Raw genomic sequence first — 24,312 nt, 5'->3', positions numbered from 1 at the left:
CAGACTACCATCCTTTACGTACACGTTATGCACTAAAATAATCGCTAATACAATCAGGGCAGTTCAGTTGAGTCGTTCAGTCGCGTCCGACTCTTCGTGACCCTATGGACCATGTCACGCCACGCTTTCCGGTCTCTCACTATCTTCCTAACATCACATAACATCACATAATCAGGGCACCCTCAAACTTAAATCAACCAAAGTACAACGGATGCTTTCGTAGAGGTTACTCTTCAACAGAGCATATACATACTATCAACCAAGTGATACAAATATTCTCGTAATGTAACAAAACCCCTATACATAGCATTTTTTGATTATGAGAAATCATTTGACTGAATTGAAACCCTTTTGGGCATGCAGACATTGTGACATGAGGGCGTAGGTGAGCTATAATTGAAATTACTGAATGTTATCTATTCTGTTTTTTTTTTTTTTTTTTATGAAGAACAGCGCGACGTGGACAAGGACGGAAGGAAGACATGCACGGACAGGCGCGGACTTTCAACTGATGTTTATTGAAAGTCAGCGCCTCTCCGTGTATGTCTTCCTTCCGTCCTTGTCCAAGTTGCGCAGTTCTTCAAAATGGCATACTAACTCGCCCAAGCATCAGTTCTAACAAATTATCTATTCTGGCTGCACAGCAACCATACTGGTCCATAAAGTTAGAAATGCAAATCTACTATGAGATGGTGTTATAAAAGTAGATACGACCTCTAGAGTGTTAAACAACTACTTATAAGTATTCAGACAGCTGGATAAGGAACGGTTCAGGATAAGATTAATGGAGAATACTTTGGTAATCTGAGATTCGCTGATGGCATTGCCTTGCTGAGTAGCTGAGGTCAAGAGTTACACAGAATGAATAATGATATATGCAAGAAAAGTAGAACGGGACGACTGTAAAATATTATGCAAAGTATTAAATTAATGTTCAATAACCTTGGAAGGGAACAGCAGTTTTGGATAAGCAGCAAGACGCTTTGAGTGACAAAGGAATGCGTCCGCTTCAGGCACCTAATATACGCAGATATGGATCTGGAAAAGGAAATAACTAGAATATACGGGATTAGATGGAGTGCATTTGGAAATTACTATAAGATCACGATGGCATGTTGCCAATATCGGTCAATAAGAAAGTATATAGCAGTTGCATCTTATACTCACCTATGAGGCAGAAACGTGCGAGCTAACGAAGAGTTCCCCGTAAATTAGGACTACTCAGAGATCTCAGAAACGAAGACTGGTAGGTGTGACTTTAATATAGAAGAACCCTACCGAATAAGCCAGCAAAGAAACGGAAGTCGGAGACATTTGATTGAAATCAAGACAAAAAAAAATTGCGCTGACATAGTGATAGAAATACAGAGGAGGAAGCATGGGCAGATCATGTATTACGAAGGCGTCATAACAAATGATTTTATGGGTGACAAACTCGATTCCAGAGGCAGGCAAAAGTAACAAGTGATGACAGAAAGTTAGGTCGTTGGATGAGGTCATAACGTTTGTGATGATGAATTTGATACCGCTGGCACAAGACCAAATTAACTGCGGGGATTTGGGAGAGGCATTTTCCCTACCCAAGATGGAATCAGGATGTTGATGACGATGGCCACATGCGTCAGTGAACAACCATAACATATATGCAGTTAGAGGCAATAGCTGTAAGTTGTATGATATAACTAGGGTATAAAGTGAGGTCCTCGGTGTTTTGAAACTATGCGGGCAATGACATACATTATAAAAGTGCTACTCAACTTCTACTGCATGGAGCACATACATGGTGCTTCATTTTATGTGGCAACGTTTTGCTGTTTCTAAATGGACTATGTACGTAAGTGCTTCCTCAGACAACGAGTAGCAGTAGTGAGACAACCAGTACCTTGGTCTATAAGGCAAATGGGATTGGAGGAAAGTTGTTTTTTTCTCAGTTGTGCACGGCAGCAAAGCATTATACGCAAAATGGCTACTTCGCAGAATAAAATGCACCTTTTCACAGCCGAAAAAACTGATATGGCTGTGTAAAAGGTGTAATATGTGCCATCCAACAATGAGGACAGATGCTGTTGTAATTGTCACAATTTATGAAAATCACTTGAACTGCTATTGCTACGTGGAAATATTTTAGGCCCTTCATTGATAAAATACACATTTTTGTAAATAAGATAAAAAAATGTCCCCTTTCTGGGAACAACACCTAGCAATAACTAGCGATTCCTTGGTTCAGGTTAAGTACTTAAGCCAGGCTCCATCAAGGTTAGCTACTCGCCGCGAAAAATGCCTCAATACTTCCCATTGCACTGCTACGATGGCAAGAATACTCGAACAAACTAAGTTCGAAATGAAGCTGCGCAGTTTTATGTCGAAAATTTGGCAACAGAATGTCACCTAGGGTGACGCCTGAGTGTGTAGTCGGAAACTTCTTTCTAGAGAAGATTTGCTCCTATGCGCAGCTGTTGCGTGTCGTGTTCAAATGTTGACAAAGGTGTGTAAACTGAAATGCGGCAGTTACATGGGGGTTACTAGCCAGTTGGCCAAGTAGAGTTTGTGAAACGCTGGCGAGAAGTCGCCACGGCAGGAAACTCCACCTGAGGCGTATATAGCGGGTACTATTTTTCGAGGATACTCAGAGATATTCCGCTAGACCTTGACCAGTCCTTCGATGTTGGAATGTGCCATGTTTTAGGAGATCAGTTTCCGCAGCTGTCCAGTAGAGACTTCCACCAACCTAGAGAAGGGACTGGTGGTAGGTCAGTCGGTGGTGGCGTCATTGTGCCGCTCCTGAGTACATCCAGCTATCTCACGCAATTATTTACAAGTTGGGTTGCATTGCGTTAGAGAAGGAAGAGAGATTGGAAAATTTATTGTGAGCATTGAGCCAATTGTAGTCGCTATATTACGAGTCTGTGGTTCTCAGCGACCTTATAAACCCGCTCAGTTGCCCGACGACCTTGCGGCAACAGATCTAAGCTCTCCAGTAGAGATTTCCACCACCCTAGAGAAAGGAATGGTAGTAGGTCAGTCGGTGGCGGCGTCATTGTGCAGCTCCTAATTACATCAAGCTATCTCGCGTAATTCTTTGCAATTTAGATTCTATTGCGTTGGATAAATGTGTGCTAATTTCTAGGGACTAAAGAAGGCTCGCGTTTGGAGCTAATGCCAGGTTACCTCCTGCATTTTGTCGACCTTTTTTTCGGATGGCGGATATATCTGCCTTTCAAGCTTAAAGTGATAAGTATAGCTGTGAAAAATTTGGTGGCTTCTCTCGAGAAATTGAGGGGTTCAACCTGGCTGACCTCGGCTGACATAACCTCGAACTATGCTCTGAGCTAACTCGTTTCCATTGTTCCCTCGTGTGTGCCAGACCCCATAATACTTACAACTCTTTTTGGTTCCAGTCTTGATATCTTAGAATTCGTTCTGACTCCTTGGAGATCATGCCCCTAGCGAAATGGTTTGTAACGAATTAGGAGACGCTAACTATAATTATAGCTTTCATGCTGACCATTGCCGTGGCAATAGCCTCCTCCTCCGTTGTCCCCCGTTTCTTTGTTTGTTTGTTTTTTTTTTGAGCCGATCATTCATCCTGGAAATAATCCTTTACCCTAGTCGTTCAAGCCCACAACCACAAAATAATAGCCTCGTTTGTATTACGCCGCTTCTTCATAATAACGTATTGACAACCTTATAAAAGCTCTTCAGCGAGCTTAGCTCTTGCTCTCCTCCTGCCTTCATGAAAAGTAGGGTGCACGGCTGTTTTTTGTAGCGGCTTAATAGTGAGCAAGTTCCTCCCTTTGGTCGGCCTTTTTACTCGGGCATTATGCTTCGCGATTCTATCCGTAATCCTAGGATACCCAGAATCTTCCAACCTTTGAATGTGGTGGCAAGCCTCCTTAAATATGTGCTTATATGCGCCTCGCACAGTTCTGTGGTGTTATTTTAGGCACCCAGTTTAAGAAGTCTTTCTGTGGGGTTACAGCGAGGTAGCCCCAATGCTGCTTTATATGCCTCCTTTCTGATCTCTATTTTATTCTTTTATGCCAGCCTTGCTTATGGTAGGGTACGGTGTACACTCTTCTGCTCATCACAAAATCCTGGACCATTCGGCCCAATTCTTCCTACCTCTTAACTCCGTCTTTTGTTGGCTAGTAGCCTTATCAACCTGGTTGTCATGCGTATTCTCTACTTAAGTATATTTATTGTTTCTGCGGTCTTTCTATTGTCTCCACACATTTCATTTTACTTGAAGGAATTGAATTGCATTTTATTGTCCCCCGGATCACTAGAAGTTCAGATTTGCTCGGCGATCGTTTTAACCCATCCCATTCTGCGTATTCCCCAACAATGTTGATCACCTATTAAATGTTTCTTCTATTTCTCCATCTTTGCCTTTTTGTGTCCATATTGTGATATTGACAGCATCTGTTATTTATTTGACCGTACTCTTAGTCCCTTCTCGTGACTGTTACAGCTAGGAGTGAATTTATAGACACAATAGATGCAAATCAACAAACAATAATACAATTGCCCACGATCAGGGTTAAAAAAAAGAAATACAAGAAATAAAAGCATTCACAAGCGGATACATCGAAGAGCGAAACATTAGAAGACGGAACATTGTCAACACCTCTGGCCTTCAAAACATGCTTTCAAACACGTCTCAAAGTATTCCCTAATACAGTCCTACACCGGGTACACGATAAACCACATAAGACCAATACAGACTGTGGATAGTCATCACGTCTGTCTTGATGACAGGACTTATGATCCTGCAAGCTCAATTAACTTTTTGAAGGAAGGCTGCGAAGTTATAGATTTATCTAGGTCGTTCAATTCCTTTACTGCTAGGGGGAAGAAGGAAAAATATTATGTGTTGTTAGCACAAGAGTATTCATTAATGATAAAATCATGCTTGTGACGTGTTTCTCTATAAAGGCGAATGTTTATCTCCTTCAACAGTTTTCAATAAAGGCAGAAGGTTCTTTGACACCAGGGTTAAGACGAAAGGGGAGGCACTGAGCGCTGTGCGGTGACCACGTCTCCAAGCTTAAATGTTTACGGCCTGATACCTCAGAGAGTTTTTTCGGCGGTTCTTTCGTTTTGAAAATCTGTGATATAATCGTGAAGCCTATTGCAAGGGAAAATGCCTTCGATTTGCATAGCGTATAGGTCTCTGACTGTGCAGGTTTCGTGTAACGCACGTAATAAACTAAATACTAAAATAGCTCAACGAAGGCAGCCGCTATTACCTTTAAAAGAAAAAAGCACTGCAAGGAACACCGAAATAGATATTGTCAAACACTTCTTCGGAACAGTTACGAATACCACAATACCAGCTTGTGGGGCGAGTAATATTTGAGTTAGGAATACGTTGTTTGTACGGCTCTTGTTGCAGCAGCTGCTTTTGTTCAGTCAGAATAGCATAAATTATCTAACCACCGCATTGCCTATAATACCATCACACGGAGTCAACTGTATTTATTGGCGTTGATACAAGATGTGCAAGACTATTGCGCGAATACTATTACAGATGCACAGAATAGTGAAAATAGTATAAAGCAGCAGCGCACCACATGCAGTTTAACTGTGTTGATTCCCCTCCACTACATATACAATAAGGTAAGGTATCGATTGCTTGAAGCATCTGGTGTATATTATTTGCAACAATATAGGTGATAAGTGAAAGAAAGGATGGCATGCGTGGGGCTACCGACACATTTCATATCCAAACAAACGAGTATTCTTACATCTCAGTTATTTATCAGCAACAAATCTACAATAAAGACCACATAATGAAAAAAAACACTTCCTGAGAAAGATATCCTTATGTGCTGGCTAAAACATTTCTTCCTTTAACACCCGAAGTAGTAGAGTAATCCATGGCAAAATCTCTCTTTCTCAATGGTCATACTTAGGTCACGACACTGTTGATTTGTAGCAGAATGTACTAACAACATTTAATTTGTCCGTTGGTATCGCACCTTGAATGTCTTGACAATTTTGCACAGAAAGAGCTTAGGGAAAGCCATTGGAGTTTCTCACGCGGTAGGGAACAATGCAGCACTTCTTAAGTCACTATGAAACCTTTTAGCCTATTCGCTTCAGAATTGTTAGTAATGAAGTTTGGCCGCCAAAAAGAGACAATAGCTGGGAGAGCTCTTTTTCATACTCCGAAAAAGATTTTAGGCCTTAGTCTACTTCGAACTAGTTTACTTGGAACTTTTAGATGCCTAGCCTTAATTTTTAAAAGCAAAGCAGACGACTGCAACCATGCCTGCCATTTGTGGGCCTTCACTTTGCGTAACTATTTTCCCGTCTTGAGCGCTAAGTGCAATTCTTTTTAGAGGCAACGTGTTCACTCATACACAAACATTTTACAGCAGTGTCTTCAAATGTCTAGTGATTGTTCATTAGACGAGATCAGAGGAGACCACTACGTAGGCTTGCACATTCCTTCCTTTCCTTCCTTGAATAGTACCTGGGCTTTGCGTTTCACTCAAGTTGTGTCTTTCGTAGTTGCCGAAGGAGGTGTAATTGAAGCGGATTTACGGAAGCAGCTTGCTGTGATCGTTAGAGACTCAAAATCTGCTCTTCAAAGGTTAGAGCACAGGTTTCCTACTACATATAGCTACGATTAGTGCATAATCTGCACTGCAGACATTTCTATGCGTTCCCAATAGGTGCCCTCACACATGGGTGCCACAGGCAATGAGGTGGTCAACAGCCTCGTCCATAACGCCCGGTCAGAAAATCCCCCATAAAGAGTTTTTCAAAATGCCAATAGACTCTTTGCAGAAGCTGTGATCAGCCATATGAGTACCTTCTGGAGGTCAGCCAACAAGCCAAGCGTGACCAAGAAACTAAAGTCATCCCAAGCCACTTTACTACACTGCATTCGCACGGGCTTTGCTAGTACACCTGTCTGGATGTATAAAACGGGTATTCCATCACCTCTGCTGTCTATCACATGTGGTGCGTGTGTGGGAATGATGATCATTACATCGTGAGCTGTTCAGTGTACACCGGAGGAACGCATGTTGTTCGCTCGTCTGAAAAATTACAGCAGTCCCTCAAATTTCACTTTAGGCATTGTCTACCGGCGTGGAAACTGCTCGACGCTTTATTACCGACGTGTATTACTGGCGTCGAAAGAACGCTCGACCCTTGATTTTAATGTTCCTCCAGAACTGGGATTTGGACTCCAGATGGTTCGAGCAGCAGTTGATTATTGGATTTTATGGATGATTGCGTGTGTAGTGATGCAGGTGACCCACGACTCACGTATGTGTTTTAGTGCACCTTAGCTACCTTTTAAGTATCGCTTCGGAAGAGCAGTTTACGGCAGAATAAAAAAAAGCTAACGCCGCCTGCAGCTAGCAACATCTATCTCAACCTTATATAACCTTATAAGTACTACTTCTTTTATGAGCGCACCTTTCAATCTTTAGCTTGTTATTCTGTATATATGCGCAAATGTGTTTAGAAATAGACAACATGCTAGTTTGATTTCCACTATACAATAATACATAATTTAAATAAAACTGTAGATATTAAACTAATATTCATTAAAGTTTGACAAGCCTAAGCCATCAGCCGTAACTGCTGCCGATGCTGCCTGTGAGATCGTGACTCACTGCCGTATTTGGTAAGCTTCTCGACAAATAGATGATCTGGTTTGTTTTCCGATACCGAGCTTATCGCTGCTGCAGTCTATCGTTATCGAGATGGCATATGTGTATGACGCATTTAGCTAGATTAGGTGATGGAGCGGCGCAGATAGAACTTGATGAAAACGATGAAATTCACTGCACAGAGCTAGAGTATACGCACGTTTTTACTCGAGGTGTGATGATGGGATGTGCCGATAGCATGTTGCTATCGTGCTTGGTGTTGTGCCCGGAAAGCCACCCAGATTCCAGCTAAGCCGAACATTATTCTTCTCCTGCTGACACGAATCTGCAAGTCCCAAGACTGTACTGCAAGGCAGCTCCACACTGCAAGAAAGAATGAGGGAGCTTCATGGTGAGACATGCCCGCGAAATCCCAGACAGCGTGGTGCCGGTCCCCTGACAGCAGAACGCCCTTGCGCCGCGGCAGATGTGAAGCGGGTTATCAGAGCGCTTGCTGATTGGACCTCTCGGGTCGCAATCAGGTGCTTCTTCCTTATTGGACAAATTGAGGGGTGATGGATTCCCAGGCTATAAAGTGGGGGCACTGCCGCTGACATGGAGGCCATCAAGAGCGGCTGTCGAGTACAGTGCTGCTCGCACGGAGGGGGAGGGCGCGAAGTAATCTCCCCGACCCTGCTGTGTGAGAACAGGCACTTATGGCTAGTAGCCTCCGGCCCCCATGCCGACCTTGTACCCTTTCAAAAGTGTATAAAAAAAAAGATTTTTTTTGTTCCTGCCATTGGCGCTCACTCGGATTCATTGCTGCCAAAGGTATAGGCAGCTCTCGACCAAGCACTGAGTGACCAGAGCAACGGGCCCAACTCCCTTGGCACAACATTGGACACGACGATGTTTGCTGCCAAAAGTATAGGCAGCTCTCGATCAAGCACTGAGTGACCAGAGCAACGGGCCCAACTCCCTTGGCACAACATTGGACACGACGATGTTTGCTACAAGCGCGAGAGGTCAAAGTGAAATGTTCGGAGCCAGATGACCTTTAGGTTAGGCAAAGGACCAGCAGAGCTTAGACTCTAAAGGGAAACAAGACCATTTATGCAGCTAGAATTTCGAATACAGCCTTGCTCCCTTTTTCACCACAATAAGCAAGTGAATATGATATATGGGTCAATACGTTTAAACGAAAACTGAATGATGGGGACTGAAACAGATGAGCCAGATGACCTTTAGGTTAGGCAAAGGACCAGCAGAGCTTAGACTCTAAAGGGAAACAAGACCATTTATGCAGCTAGAATTTCGAATACAGCCTTGCTCCCTTTTTCACCACAATAAGCAAGTGAATATGATATATGGGTCAATACGTTTAAACGAAAACTGAATGATGGGGACTGAAACATAGTGTGAAAGAGTCGCAGCATACCATGAGAAGAAACCAGTTACCGAGATGACGTAGTGGTCTAATACAGTGGGGGGCGACGCTGATCTCTTTGCTTGGTCTGGTCTTCAAACCCACTGGCGGCGAGTCGTCTTTGAAGTGGTCGCTTGAACGATGCTTCAGAGCCATCCTGGCAGAATCTATGAATTCGGGTGCAAGGCTCGTGCATTAACTCTTGCATAGCCCCAGCACATACCACTCGATATGCAGGCCATTCAAGAGACACATTGCTGACAAAGACGATGACTGATTGGTGGTGCAGCTGGCTACATGAAATTATATTGACCCTTAAAGGGATTTTCTGGCACGGCTCCATGCGGGAGGCTTGCTTCTCTAGTAAGACGTTTTGGGGGGAATTTCGTTTTTGTGAAGAGAAGCTTGGCCATAATCTGTAAGTGAAAATAGTTATCATGTATTTTACGGAAGTGCTACTCGCGCACATCTTTCATCGAGAATTTGCGGCTTGTTTCTCAACTGTCTCTAAGTGAGAGCGGGAGAAGAAGGACCAAGCGAATAACGAAGGGCATCATGCTGCGGTACAGGTGCAACCAATGCTTGACCTCACCATGGGAAGCGCGCACATCTTCTCGACTAAGAAGAAGACACCGCTGCTTCTAATGACATACCCGAACTAGGGCAGTTTTGAAATGATAAAGGAAATGTCGTCATATAGGGAAGGAGACTTGTCGACTTTTTAATTCGTCTATCGCAAGTTAGGGAAACATGCACATTATTATGTTGTATCAATTGACACAATTATAGATTGATTCAATACCAAACTTGCAACTCTGCAGGATTGCGCTGAAGACTGGAACTTCACGCGAATCTTCCAATATCTTAATAGGACTTTATTTATTTTTGAAATTATTCATGGCTTTCTTTGCAATGACATTTTTCGACAACAAAAACAAATTCATGTGCTAATCTTCTGTCTAAAAAAAAAACGAAACCACAGCCATAACCGCCGCCGACTAATGTAGCGCACTTGAAGAATTTAGACTCATTCATTTTGTGATGATCTGAAAGGTTTCCTATTGGTCTATAAACACGCACCGTGTTTTAGCGCTGATTACGTAGTGTGATAGCTTCCGTCATAAATTTGTCATTTTTTGCCTTTTTATTACACTTCATGGCACGGTTCGCTGCCTTTCTCGCCGACTTTTTAATTTTCTGCGAGAAATGAAAGAGTAGGCGTAAATGGTTCGGCTCCGATAGCTCTCTCAATTCGCTGAAAATCATCAGGAACTATAGAGTACGTAGTCCACGATATCACTTGTACTGCTAAAGACAAACATCGCTAGAACCGATGTCCATTTTTCGGAGTCTCATTCATATTGAGAATGACAGGTCGTGCTGTTTTAAAAAGTGCATGCGTGAAAATTAGTTGCGAGGACGGCAGCGCTCGTGAAAGGTTTGTGTTCTCACGTTCGTTATTGGTTACGGTATGGAAGTATCGTCATAAACAATTGTGTTTCAGACTCAGGCTGTTCTCAGTGAGTTTTGCCAGTAAGCTGCGAAAACTTCGAATGTAATTTTCGCTGCGCTGATATTTTGCAGTATGCTGTGAACTACACTGTTTTGCTTCTCTTCGCATAAATGCAACACGGTGAGGCACCACACTCTTTTGGGACAGCACAAATAATAAGTAGCAGGATGATTGCCACCCTTGCGCTACGGTTATCATATGCGCAAGTTGAAACTGATGAAACTGTTGTGCCGGGAAATTTTACCTTAACTGAAAGAGCTTTGTGCAGCAATGTGTAGCCGAGTGTCTGAAAGGCACTAGCCGTGCACGTAACAGGCCTGTGTTCAAGAAAACATTTCACTAAACGATTTCCTTTCGTCTGATGTAGTACACCTTTACAGAAAAATGTGGATATGAGAACGAGAAAACAAAATTATTGACCCGATTATAGGCCGCTAAACCAGAGTGAAAAGTAAAACTTGTTCTCTAATCCATGCTACATCTAGATCTTTCTACTCCAGAAAAGCACGTGCGCTGACCCATATTCCGTATCATAAGCAATTAGTACAGTTTTGAGGAAACTTATTTCAATAACGCCTGTGCTGCCGCGTAGGACAACCAGTAGCGGCATATGTGTACTTAAGTAACACAGATTTTTCATGCAGGTTATATCGATGACTTGTGCAATGACGTAATCAGTACAAAATGCAATTCTGGGAATGGTAAAATGCAATTCTGGGTCCTTGTTATTGCTTGTTCTTTTTGACGGCGATCGCGTTTAGGGCGCTAGCGTTCTCCGCGATTGGCAGCAGTCCTTTCGGAAGGTTTAACCGATGACGATGCCAAGATGCGAGGTCTTAATGTCTTAGAAACATAACTGGTATTTAAAGAGTAGGATTTCCAAGACGAAAATGGTCGCTCTAGTACAAGCGCTGCATTAGGTGACTATTCGGCCACAATTCGGAACATGGCGCCATCTTGTGCCGCTACAGTTCAAAACACGATTCTTAATTCTGGCGCTTTGTTGACCAATCAGCTCATTGTATTTTTATCTTTGGCAGTCAGATGTTCATAGGCACAGGGAGCAATCGAAATCATTGTCCCTCCTCCTTTCTTTCTTCATCGTTCTGAACTTCTGCATTGCTGAACGCTTCTGTCTAGTTCTTAACTTCAATGACACACACTTCAAGGACACAAAAGACTATTGGGTATCCCTGCCGACAACGTGCTATGCCTGTAACCGTTTTATGCTTGCACCTACTCACAATTACGAGAGCGACACTAACTTGTTCAAGATGGTGAGCGCATACAACCACCTTGGATGCTTTCGAAGCTTGAGGAGCAGCCTTTATTGAGCCGCGTCTATTCCAGCTAGACGCCATGGTTGGTGACCATCGATGTGCTTGAATACGTTACAAGCCGCAATGTCTACCGACGTTTATTGTTCGAGCTACAGCCCGCTCAAATTTCGTCACCACGTGCTTAGCGAAGTACGGTGCACCACCACATTTCTCAGCTATGGGATTGGCAATAAATGGTAGACAAATAAAACTGCGCGTACGGTGATGCTTCAAGTGACGAGATTGCGCCACGTTACTTGCGTGATACTAGCGTGCGAGCTCCAAGGCTCATTCTTTTGATTTGACTTAAGCTGGCCTTGCCAATTTCTCGGTGGTAACAGCTCAACATTTATTGCTTGTTCGCCTGGTTGATGTTAAATGCTCTTTTCTGGCCTAAGTGACGCTATCGACAGCCGCGTGTACCCTTCTTATGAAGATATGCGCAGTGCCGTTGGTGAGAAAGGCGAGCCTCTTTCATCATCGCCCCTGTATTGCAGGGCCGTGGATGGAGCAGTAGTACAAAAGAAGTACCACCTCATAGCAGTCTTTCCTTGGGGGCATCCTTCACAGCATTGACAAGTCACATATATAGGGTATATATATTCTGAGCGTGGAATAAGACGCTTTTTTTTTGCTAGTAAGAGCTTGTCCTGTGGGGTCTATTCCTTCAGTGCGCTCTAATTGTTTTTGCGCTTGAGTTTCTATTATGAACAACTCATGAGGAGCTGAGTTCAGGTCACGCATAAACGAAATAAGGGCCCTATCATTTAAGTTTGAATCTGGAATAGTGGCTTGGTAGCTGTGAAGTCATGGACAATGGCGGCAGGCGGTGCGAGCGATTCCGAATAACAAAGCTGAAGGCCTTTATTGGAGAGGCCCAGCTTTCGTTTTAGAGCACAGCTCTTTGGCGCCCGTTCCTGGGTTTTGCGTCGGCGTCGTCAGCCTCGTAACCAGCTCCGCCCCCCTTTCATCTCCCACAGTTCGAGCCAGGAAGAGAAGGGCGGGGGGGGGGGTACACTCAGCGGCGAACGATGGGGGCACGAGCGCGTGCAGCAACCGGAGAACACGAGGAAAGGAAGGTGGAGGGGGGGATGGGGTCGCCAGAGGCAGCGCTACCAGCCGCTGCGCCGCTAGCGAGTGAAGACAAGGTGACTGCGTAGATTGATGGATTTATAGGAAGGGAAATGAATGAATGAATGAAAAACTTTATTTACACAAAGGGAATTCTCCCGGCGTTGGTGGGGCCCTCAGTCCAGGGCCCCAGTGGCCTTTGCCGTCTTGCGCGCTCTGTCAATCAGCTTGAGCTGGTCGTCAGGCGTCGAGCAGGACAGCGCAGCCTCCCACTGCTCCGGTGTTGGTGCGGTGTTTATTGGTGCTACCTGTGTTTTTTGACAGGCCCATGTAACATGGTAGAGTGTAGGGGGTTCTCCGCATAGTGGGCATTTATTTTCATAAGTAGTAGGGTGGATTTTACTGAGTAGACTCAGATTGGGGTATGTGTTATTCTGTAGCTGTCTCCAGGCAACCGACTGCTCTCTATTGAGGTCTTCGTGTGGAGGTGGATAGATCCTCCTTAAGGCTCTTTAATGTTCAAAGATGGCTCCATAGCGTCTAGTGACTGCGTCCGGTTCCCCGTCGTTGTGCGCCCCCCGGATGGCGTATGCTCGGGCATTGGCGTCGGCACGTTGGTTACCTTTGACAGTCTCATGGCCTGGTGTCCACGTTATGAAGCATCTCGAAAAGGTGATTTTTCTTGCCTTGAGTATGCGGATGGCCACAGTGGATATGCGTCCGCTGCTATACCTTCTGCATCCTTCTTGCGAGTCCGTAATTATTTTTGTGGTAGCCTCCTCACCCTGGTGGGTGATAGCGAGAGCGATTGCCGCTTCCTCAGCCTCGAGAATGTTGTTGCTCTTGATCGAGGCGCAGTTGACTTCTTTAAGCTGGTGATCAACCACACTGGCTACCGCTCCGCGTTGTTCTTTGTATGTTGTCGCGTCGACGTACACTATGTTTTTTTTTCCTGCGAGGCTTCTTTCGTGTGCCTTGGATCTTGCCTCTCTTCTGGCCTTGTGTATTTTCGCATGCATGTTTTTCGGAATCGGGTTGACCTTAATGATCTCTCTTATTTCTTTCGGTATGCTCCCTGTGCTGTTTATTTCTCTGCAAGCATCTCTCATGCCCAGTATATTTAGCGTGTTCCTTCCCGTTTGCGTCTGCATGAGTCTTATTTTCTGCGCGAGAAGGTGGGCCTCGATGTGCTCTTGCACTGTGTTGTTTATGCCCAGTTTATTGAATTTTTCGGTCGAGGTGTTGACCGGTAGTCCAAGAGCGCATTTGTAGGCTTTCCTCAGGATTGCCTCCAGTTGTTCTTTTTCCTGTTCGAGCGGAATTTGGTAGGGGACGCCATATATAATTCAGCTTACAACGAGGGCCTGTACTAGCCTACATGTGTCCTCCTCGGACATGCCTCGTCTTCTGTTGGAGATTCTTGCTATCATTCGCGTGATCTGCGCGGTGGTACTTGCTAGCTGCCTGATTGTTTGATCTAAACGGCAATTGCTTTGTATCCGCATGCCTAGGATTTTCATTTGCGATACTTCCGGGATCTTCTTTTCCCCTATGTAGATGTCTATGGAGTTATGCAGATCGTACCATCTTCTGTGGCCTCTGAGCACCTCAGATTTCTCCGGAGAACATTCAAGGCCGCAATGTCGAGCGTATGCGTTGACAGCGTCTGCTGCTCTCTGCAGACAGTCTTGTTTTTCTCCTAAGGATCCCCTGGTCACCCAGATCGTGATGTCATCAGCATAGATAGCATGTTTGGCTCCTTCAATTTCCTCGAGTTTTTTTGCTAAGCCGATCATAACAATGTTAAAGAGCATAGGGGATATCACTGAGCCTTGCGGTGTTCCCTTTTTGGGGGTCGGGAAGGTGTCTGTCCTGATGCTGCCTATTCCAATGGTGGCGGTTCGGTTACTCAAGAAGGCTTTCACGTAGCTGTGTATTCTCTGCCCGCAATCTAAGTTGCAGAGCCCGTCTAGCACTGCTCTGTGACTGACATTGTCGAATGCCGCTTTGAGGTCGAGCGCGAGCAAGATGTTTTCTCCGTATTTCGGGACCGTGTTAAGCACCTCCTCCTTGATCTGCAGGAGGATGTCCTGTGTTGATAGATGTTCTCGGAATCCGAACATAGTGTGGGGCACGAGGTCATTGTCCTCCAGGTGGGTCTGCAACCTCTGAAGCACAATTCTTTCGTATACCTTTCCCAAACATGACGTCAATGAAATAGGTCGTAGATTTTCCAGGCTGGGAGTTTTTCCGGATTTAGGAATCCTTACTATTTCCGCATGAGACCAGTCTTTCGGGATGGTCCCCTGCTCCCAGTGTGTGTTGATGAGTTCAGTAAATCTGTGGATTGAATTCTCGTCCAAGTTCCTAATCAAGTGCGTTGGTAATGCCATCCTTGCCTGGGGTGGTGTTTTTTGTGGCAGACATAACAGCGTGTCTGACTTCTTCTATAGTAATGGGTTCGTCAAGAGTGGGATTTGCTTCTCCCGTGTATGGCGAGCTGTAGTCGGCGCCCGTTTCGTCACCGATGTATCGCTGCTTGATGTTCTCTAGCAGTTCCCGGTCTGTACCTTGGAATTGGTGCGCGATCCTTTGGATTGTCTTATGGTTTTCACATTTGGTCTTAGTTGGGTCTATGAGAGCCCTTAGCAATTCCCAAGTCTTGGCCAAACCTAGAGTCCCCTGTAGATCGTTGCATTTCTGATCCCAGTCCCGTTTCGATAGCTCCATCGCATATTCTTCGGCTTGTTTTGTAACCTCGGCGATCTTTAGCTTGAGCTTTCTGTTGTGCTTCTGCCTTTTCCATCTCTTTAGCAACCCCCGTCTAGCATCCCAGAGGTGTAAGAGATGTTTATCCACGTTGGGCGTTTTGTTGGTGAGAGTGACCTTCTTAGTGACTTTTTCCCAGTCGGATTTGATACCCTCTACCGTGGTAACTGTCTCACTTGTTTTCTAACGACACCTCAACCACGCCGTAAGGGAAGGGAAGAAGATGGAGTGAAAGTTGAAAGAGAGAAAGAGGAGCCATAGTGGAGGGCTACGGAGTAATTTCGACCACCTGGGGATCTTTAACGTGCGCACACCGTCGCCGCCATGCGGAAAGAGGAGGAAGGGGTCCTCCCCCCACTTCCTGCGTGGTGGCGAGGGTACTCTCCAGTTGCGTGCATGCCGTTCTCACTCGCTTCACTAGCTAGCGGCGTCAGCTCAGCGGCATTAGTTAGTCGCTGCTATGGGCTCACGCGCTGCTTCCCACAACCTCCCTATAACTGAATTGCTCTCTTTATTTCTCCGACCACAAAGCTTCTTTCATGACAGCGAAGAACTGTTAGCGGTGTGTTTCTTGAAGGAATACGTGTGAAAAATTAAAAAAGTTCTGTGTAATTGTACATACGTGTATTGCTCGATATCTTTGCCTCAATCTATTGAAAATGTGAAACAGCTGATGAGCTGCGCTCAAATTTCGCATTAGGAATTAACATAATTGTGGGCAGTTTTTTTTTTTAATGAACGCGGGAGCGTCCACTGTAGTTCCTCTCTGATTCATGGCTGCGGATCATTTGGGAAACTTGTTCTATAGGAAACAAAATCAAGCACCGATCTTCGGCTTATGGTTACCGCTTACATCAGAATGGTCCTTAACGAGCTATTAGTCCAGAGAGCTGGTTTCCACGAGGTATGTATTGTTCGAAGAACTTGCGGGCAGCAGATTGAGCATACACTAGATACTGTCACACTCTTCTCAAAGACGTACAGTGCAGTATTCGACATCTAAGCAGGACCCCTGAATGCGATGAAAATGTTAATAAGCTTTCTTAGTTCGCGCTTGCAATGGACGTGACCATGGGACCCTGCATCCGATCCTCGAAAGGAGGCGCCAATGAGCCGAGTCCAGGCGAGTTTGTCGAATGGTAGCAACCACAGACGGCAGGAGAACTCGGTGAGTAGGTTCAGTGGTCAGCATTACACGTATGCTATGTCCTGCAGTCAGCTGTATATGTGAACTGCAATAGCCTTGACATGATGCCAGGTAACGTAGTGTACGCGGCGCAAATGATCTAGTAACGAAAAATGCGTGCCCCACAGCTTCGTTATTGGGTTGAAGTGGGGCTCATCTTCCCGATGTCACCGAAAACCAATTTCATTTTTATTTTTTTCATTTCATATGTTTTCCTTCACTGAAGAAGGAAGATGCGACGTGGATATTTCCGCTACTTCCCGTTCGCCATTCACCAGGAGCGGCATCTTGTACGTCCCCTTCGTGGGTAAGTTTGGCGACCATATACGTGTGCTTCATGGCCCAAGACATTAAAATCCGTCAACGAAAACCACATAGGAGAAATTGCTTGATATTACTTCGTGTGACATAAGCTGCAGTTACAAACACTTGAAGCACATTGTCACATGACTAGCACAATGTCACATGACTAGCACAATGTCACATGGTATGGGGTATAAGTTCTGAAGTTTTCAGGTTGCATACACGTGAGAGAGGAACGGCTTCGAAGAGCACGGAATGGGTTCTAGCCACATGAAATTCATGAATCTACGCAGATTTCCACCTTCCAAGAGATTTTCAAGCAAATGTGGAGAGAAGAACCCATTTTTATATTTCTTTTTATTGCAACTGAGAAACACTCACCGCTCGCGACGTGACTATGAACTTCCGACCACTTTCTTGTAAAAAAAAGCAGAAACCGTTGGATTCACTGGCAGCCTTCCAAAATAACTCGGTGTCTTTGGAGTAGCGCTGTTTTTTACTGTACAGTGAACAATTAAAATGGTGCAGTGGTGGCGTAGCAGTAGAACATCCTCCTCGAAAGTAAGAGAACCGGGGTTCAAATCCCGGTGCCGCGCAATTCTCGACCGGATAAAAAAAATTCCGCGTGTCGATGGAATTGCATAAACAGGTTTGGGGTGCGACCTGATGCCGGTGAACACCTCCGGCAACGCACTCCCTCACCAGAACAGACGTTGGCCACCCTGGTGCAGTAATTGGCCGCAACCTCTCATGATAAGCTCCGTAAAACCCCGGCCCTCAGTCACCAGCGGCTGCTGAACAACTGACCACCGCGGTGGTCAGACCTGTGACGCAGCATGCAGGGGGTGCTAAGAATTCTTGGCTCTAGTGGATAGGCTGCCTTCGGAAACTGACCCTGCCAACGTTTAACGCTAGAACCCTAGCTAGTCAAGCTAGTTTAGCAGTGCTGTTAGAGGAACAAGAGTGTATGAAATGGGATGTCATAGGGCTTACTAAGGCTAGGAGGCCGAACGAGGCATATACTGTACCGAAGGATAGGCATGTACTGTGTTATCGAGGTTTACCGGTGAGGCGACAGCTAGGAGTTGGTTTCCTTGTCAATAAGTATATAGCGGGTAATATTGACTAATTCTATAGCATTAATGAGAGGATGGCACGCATCGTAATTAGGCTTAAAAAGCGGTATAAACTGAAGGTTGCACAGGCCTGTGCACCCACATCTAGCTATGATGACCGGGCAGTTCAAAAATTCTACGAAGATGTAGAATCGGCAATGCGAAAAGTAAAGACGCAGTACACTGTACTAATGGGCGACTTCAATGCCAAAGTAGGGAAAAAGCAGGCAGGAGGCCGGGTAGTAGGTGACTATGGCATTGGCTCTAGGAATAGCAGGGGGGAAGTTAATAGTTGAGTTTGCAGAGCGCAATAACCCAAGAATCACGAATACCTTCTTCAGCAAACGGAAGAACCGGGAATGGACATGCAAAAGTCCCAATGGGGAGACTAAAAATGAAATTAACTTCATAATATGTTCAAACCCCACCTTTATGCAAGATGTAGAGGTAATCGGGAAAGTGCGATGTAGTGACCACAGGATGGTGAGGTCCCGAATTAGCCTAAATCTGGAGAAGGAACGCAAAGAGGTTAATAAGAAACAAAAACCGATCAATGAATTAGCGGTGAGGAGGAGGGCAGAAGAGTTCAGGATCTCGCTACAGAATAGATATTCAGCTCTAACCGAGGATGGCGACATTACCCTAGAAGCAATGAACAGTAATTTCAGAGATATCAATACTGAGTGCGCAGTAGAAGTAGGCGGTATGATAGTTAGAAAGGATACCAGTAAGCTGTCTAAAGAGACCAAAGATTTGATTAAGAAACACCAGAGTGTGAAAGCTTCCAATCCAACAGACCTGATCGAATTGGCCGAGATATCAAAGCTAATCAATAAGCGCAAGGTGGCCGATATAAGGACGTATAACACGGAGAAAATTGAGCATGCTGTAAAGAACGGGGGAAGCCCTAAAGTGGTAAAGAAGAAATTGGGCATAGGCAAAAACCAGATGTATGCGATAAGGGACAAGGCAGGCAACGTCATCACGAATATGGATAAGATAGTCAAAGTAGCCGAGGAGTTCTATACAGATCTCTGCAGTAGCCAAAGTAGTCAGGACTCTAATGAGATTGGCGACAGGGAAAAACAGTCAGACGTTCCACAAGTGACGAAGGACCAGGTCGAGAAAGCCATAGAAACTATGAAAAGGGGGAAATCAGCTGGATAGGATCAGATAACCACAGATTTGCTGAAGGACGGTGGGGATATCGTGCTAGAAAAACTGGTCGCCCTGTACACGCATTGCCTGGTGTCATCGACGGTACCGGAACCATGGAAGAATGCAAACATTATCCTCATACATAAAAAAGGGGAATCTAAGGACCTTAAAAATTACAGACCAATCAGCTTACTCTCTGGTACGTATAAGGTATTTACTAAGGTAATAGCTAATAGAATCAGGACAACCTTAGACTGCAATCAAGCAAAGGATCAAGCAGGTTTTCGGAAACGGTACTATATTATCGATCATATCCATACGATCAATCAGGTGATAGAAAAATGCTCGGAATATAATCAGCCCGTATACCTATCTTTCATTGATTACGAAAAAGCATTTGACTCATTTGAAACCTCGGCGGTGATGCACGCATTGCGAAATCAGGGGGTAGACGAGCCGTGCGTGAAAGTGCTGGAAGACATATATAGTGGCTGCACAGCAACCATAATTATGCATAAAGAGAGTAACAAAATTCCCATAAAGAAATGTGTTATTCAAGGAGACACGATCTCCCCAGTACTTTTCACAGCTTGCTTAAAGGAAGTATTTAGAGACTTGTAATGGAAGCAGTTAGGGATAAGGGTAGATGGAGAATACCTCAGTAATCTGCGATTTGCTGATGACATTGCCTTGCTAAGTAACTCGGGGGATGAACTGCAAATAATGATTGATAGCCTAGACAGGAAAAGTATAAAGGTATAGGCTCAAAAATCAATATGCAGAAGACTAAGGTAATTTTCAAAAGCCTCGGGAAAGAACAGCAGTTTACATTAGGTAGCAAAGTAGTGGAAGTAGTAGGCGAATATGTCTACTTAGGACAGGTAGTAACCGCAGATCCAGACCATGAAAAGGAAATAATAAGAAGAATAAGATTGGTATGGAGCGCATTGGCAAGCACTCGCAGATTAAGACTAGCAGCTTACCGGTATCGCTCAAGAGGAAAGTATACAACAGTTCCATCTTACCTGTACTTACCTATGGGGCTGAAACGTGGAGGCTAAGCAAGAGAGTGCTACTTAAGTTAAGGACAACCCAGAGGGCTATGGAACGCGAAATGGTAGGGGTAATATTAAGAGATAGGAAGCGTGCAGAGTGGGTCAGAGAAATAACCCAAGTTACCGACATTCTAGTGGAAATTAAGAAGAAGAAATAGACATGGGCAGGACATAAAGTGCGAAGAGAGGATAACCGATGGTCGCTTAGGGTAACAAACTGGATTCCAAGGGAAGGAAAGCGTAGCAGGGGGCGGAAGAAAGTTAGGTGGGCGGATGAGGTTAAGAAGGTCAATGGGATCATGTGGATGCAGCTAGCACAAACCAGGTTAAGTTGAGAAATATGGGAGAGGCCTTCACCCTGCAGTGGGTATAGTCAGGCTGATGTTGATGATGATGATTATGAACAATTAAACGATAAGTCATTGATGGCACACACAAAACCTGGTTAGCTTTCTCGATGTATGCAAGCACAGGAAGACTTCGTTGCGCAAAGCCAACTTACCAAGGGTATTGGATAAATTTGCACCCAGTCTGGTACCTTCAAACGCATGTACTGCTCTCCAAAGTGTTTCAGAAAAGGTCTGCTTTCAACTGTGACATGCCATCATCGTCTCGGCGAAGACGACGATAGTCTCAGCACGCCTGCCAAGCACGCGCGGTTTGTTCTACGTGGCAACGTGACAGCGAACCACCGACATTCAGTCCTGCAGCCACGTAGAACAAACGGCGCGTGCTTGGCAGGCGTGATGAGGCTGTCGTCTTCTTCTACGCTGAGACGACGATCGCATGCCATCGTCGTTTTAGTGTGGTCGTAAGAGGTCGTCTTAATGTGGTGCTAACCTATCTCGGCTCCTCAGCCGAGATAGGTTAGCAAATAATACTAAGTCAAACTAACGACCACGATCAGTCGTGATGGTGGAAGGAACGCCATAGCGGCTTATCCAGAGTGTAATGAGCACTCTTGCGATCGACTCTGCCGTTATGTCCAGAAGGGGCATCGCTTCAGGCCACCTCGTGAACCGCTCAATGCTGGATAACAGGTAGCGGTGGTTCCCGCTAGAAGGAAGAAGACCGACAAAGTCGACGTGCAGATGGCTGTTAGCGGACGTCCGGGGACGGGAAGGACCCAAGAGGCACGTGTGTCAGTGCCCCTTACTTTGCTGGCAGCTGAGGCATGTGCGCGACCAGCGGCGAACGTCGACGTTTATGCGAGGCCAGTCATAACGAGCCGTGGCGAGGCGCTGAGTTGCGCGGATGCCAGGATGGGCCGAAGAATGGAGGGCATCAAAGACGGCTCGGCGGTATGATGGAGGCACGTTGGGGCGAGAGTGACCGGTCGACATATCACGTCCGGGTCACTAAATTCGTGGAGATGAACCACAGACACTTGTCATCGGGTCTCCACAAATATATTTTAGCAGGACCCGCTATGCAAGGTGGCAACAGGACAGTGAACCACCGGCATTCAGTCCTGTACCACGTAGATCAAACTGCGCTTGCTTGGCAGGCGTGCTGGGGCTGTTGTCTTCTTCTACGCCGAGACGACAATGTATGATACAATCATACACGAAGATTCAGAAAAAGCCGGATTAGTGAATTGCTTTCCTCTGTTTTTCATTTACCATTTCACTGTCACATCTGTTTCCAGCGACCATCTGTTAAAGAGGGAATGCCCCTAATTAGTTTTGAAGTTGGAGGTATATACAATTATTACGTGAACTTCATGTTATAAGTCAGCCGGTTCCAATGATATCCACACCTTTACCCTGAAGTCATGTGCCAGCACATTTTGCCTGTACTTTAACGCAGTATTTGAGAAATCATTAACTACCTGTTCTTTGCCTCTAGAAGGAAAAACTGCCCGGGGCGTTCCAATTAATCAGAATGGCCCCAGGAATATTGTTCCTAATTATCGGCTGAATCTCATTGATACAAGGTGCATGTAAAACACTTGAACCCATTTTATATACTAACAGCATAGCTCACGGAAACAGATGCAACCTCCTACATGGGTTCCGTCATGGATTTTCATTCGTCACTCAATTAACCGAGTTTGTTCATGAGATAGCGGAAGCTTTTGGTGACCAAAACAGCATTAATTTCCAGTCGGAGAAAACTGCAGAACATTTTCTGATGTTATGACAGGATTTCTGTGCGGTTTTTGACGGGGAACCTGTAGTGACAACAGAACATTCTGTAGTAGCATCAGAAATTTCTGTAGTTACAACAGAAACGTCTACAGAACTACAGACAACCGACGTATACTACAGAAAAACTATAGAACTGCAGAAAAATCTGATGGTTACGACAGAACTACAGAATATTTTGTCGTATTTTTGACACAATTCTGTAGTTTTTTTTCGACTGGGTTGTGTTTTTCTTGATTTTACTAAGGCGTTTGATGTTGTCCCGCATGATTTGTTAAGGAGAAGGCTCCATGTGTAGAAACTGGATACTAAGGTTATATCCTAGATGCGGGATCGAATACCTGCCCTTTCGTAAACAGTACGTTGTTCTCAATCACTACCGATCCGCATGCGCTGATGTCATGTCCAGAGTCAATCAGGGCTCTGTGCTTGGTCTCTCAATTTTTTTTTTCATTATGTAAATGGTATTATTGACAGAGTGGCCTGCACTATTCGTCTTTTTTTCAGACGGTTCTGTCTTATATAGAACAGTACGAAACTGTGATGATTCCAGGATTCTACATAAAGATGTTGATTCAGTGTCAATGTTCGATTGACATCGGATGTGGAAAATAGACATTAACTTGAACAAAACTTCTGACTTTCCTTGTAGCATTGACAGGGTGGTAATAGAAATAGTGCATGAGTTTGGATATCTGGGTGTAATCCTTACATCAGATTTATCTAGGAACAAACACGTTGACTATACAGTATCGAAAAGCGCAGAAATGCTTGAGTTTCTGTATTGCAACTTCAAAATTGCTGCCCGTTCCTTCAAGAAAAGGCTTTATTTTTCGAATGTATTGCTCCATTTTGGTGTACGCGTGCAATGTGTGGGATCCTGACACCGCAAAATTAAGAATGAAACGAATTTGTGCAGAGTCGAGCCGCTAATTTAGTCTTAGTTAATTAAAACAGAAATCTGAGCAATGCAAGTGCTAAGCAAAGCTTGGGATGGCAAGACCAGAGCTACAGGAGACAATGTCTCCACCTGAAGTTATTGCATATTATATTTCACAAAATGGCTAGTATCAGAGAGTTAAAATACCTTCAGCCTTAAACTATGTATCGCAAAGAAGGTACTAAGAAATATTGAAGAATTTCAAATGTAAAACTAATTATTTTAAACATTTTTTTTCCGAAAACGGTGAAAGAGTAGAATAATTCGCCAGCTTCTGTGGCTTTTGTATTATGTAATGACGATTTCTTTCTAGCACTGAACGCTAAAGGTTTTATTTACTTTGCAGTCCCTTTTCTTGTTATTTATTTTACAAGTGTTTTTTAAAGCGTAGCTGTCCTGTGTGTCATGATTTCGAGGCGAAAAGTGTCCACTACTGTCATTTATTGTCAAGAGGACTTGTGACATTTCCTGCATGTATGATTCGATTTTGCTTTATATATCCCCCCACCCCTGTTATAATGCCGAACGGCGCTGTGGGCTTATAAACAAATAAATAGTGCCCGCTGAATGTACGCAGTCATCCCTGGCCGGGGGCCTAGGAACAGCGTCTACTAGATATCACTTCCTAATTTACGGCACTCCTTATTGCCTAACAACACAGATGTGGCTCTGTCGCAGTTGTTTTGAAGGCTTGTAGTTT

This window comes from Amblyomma maculatum, chromosome 3, assembly GCF_055883805.1.
Source record: "Amblyomma maculatum isolate TAMU_Amacu chromosome 3, ASM5588380v1, whole genome shotgun sequence".
In the NCBI taxonomy this organism is placed as follows: domain Eukaryota; kingdom Metazoa; phylum Arthropoda; class Arachnida; order Ixodida; family Ixodidae; genus Amblyomma; species Amblyomma maculatum.
This window is presented reverse-complemented; position numbering follows the sequence as displayed.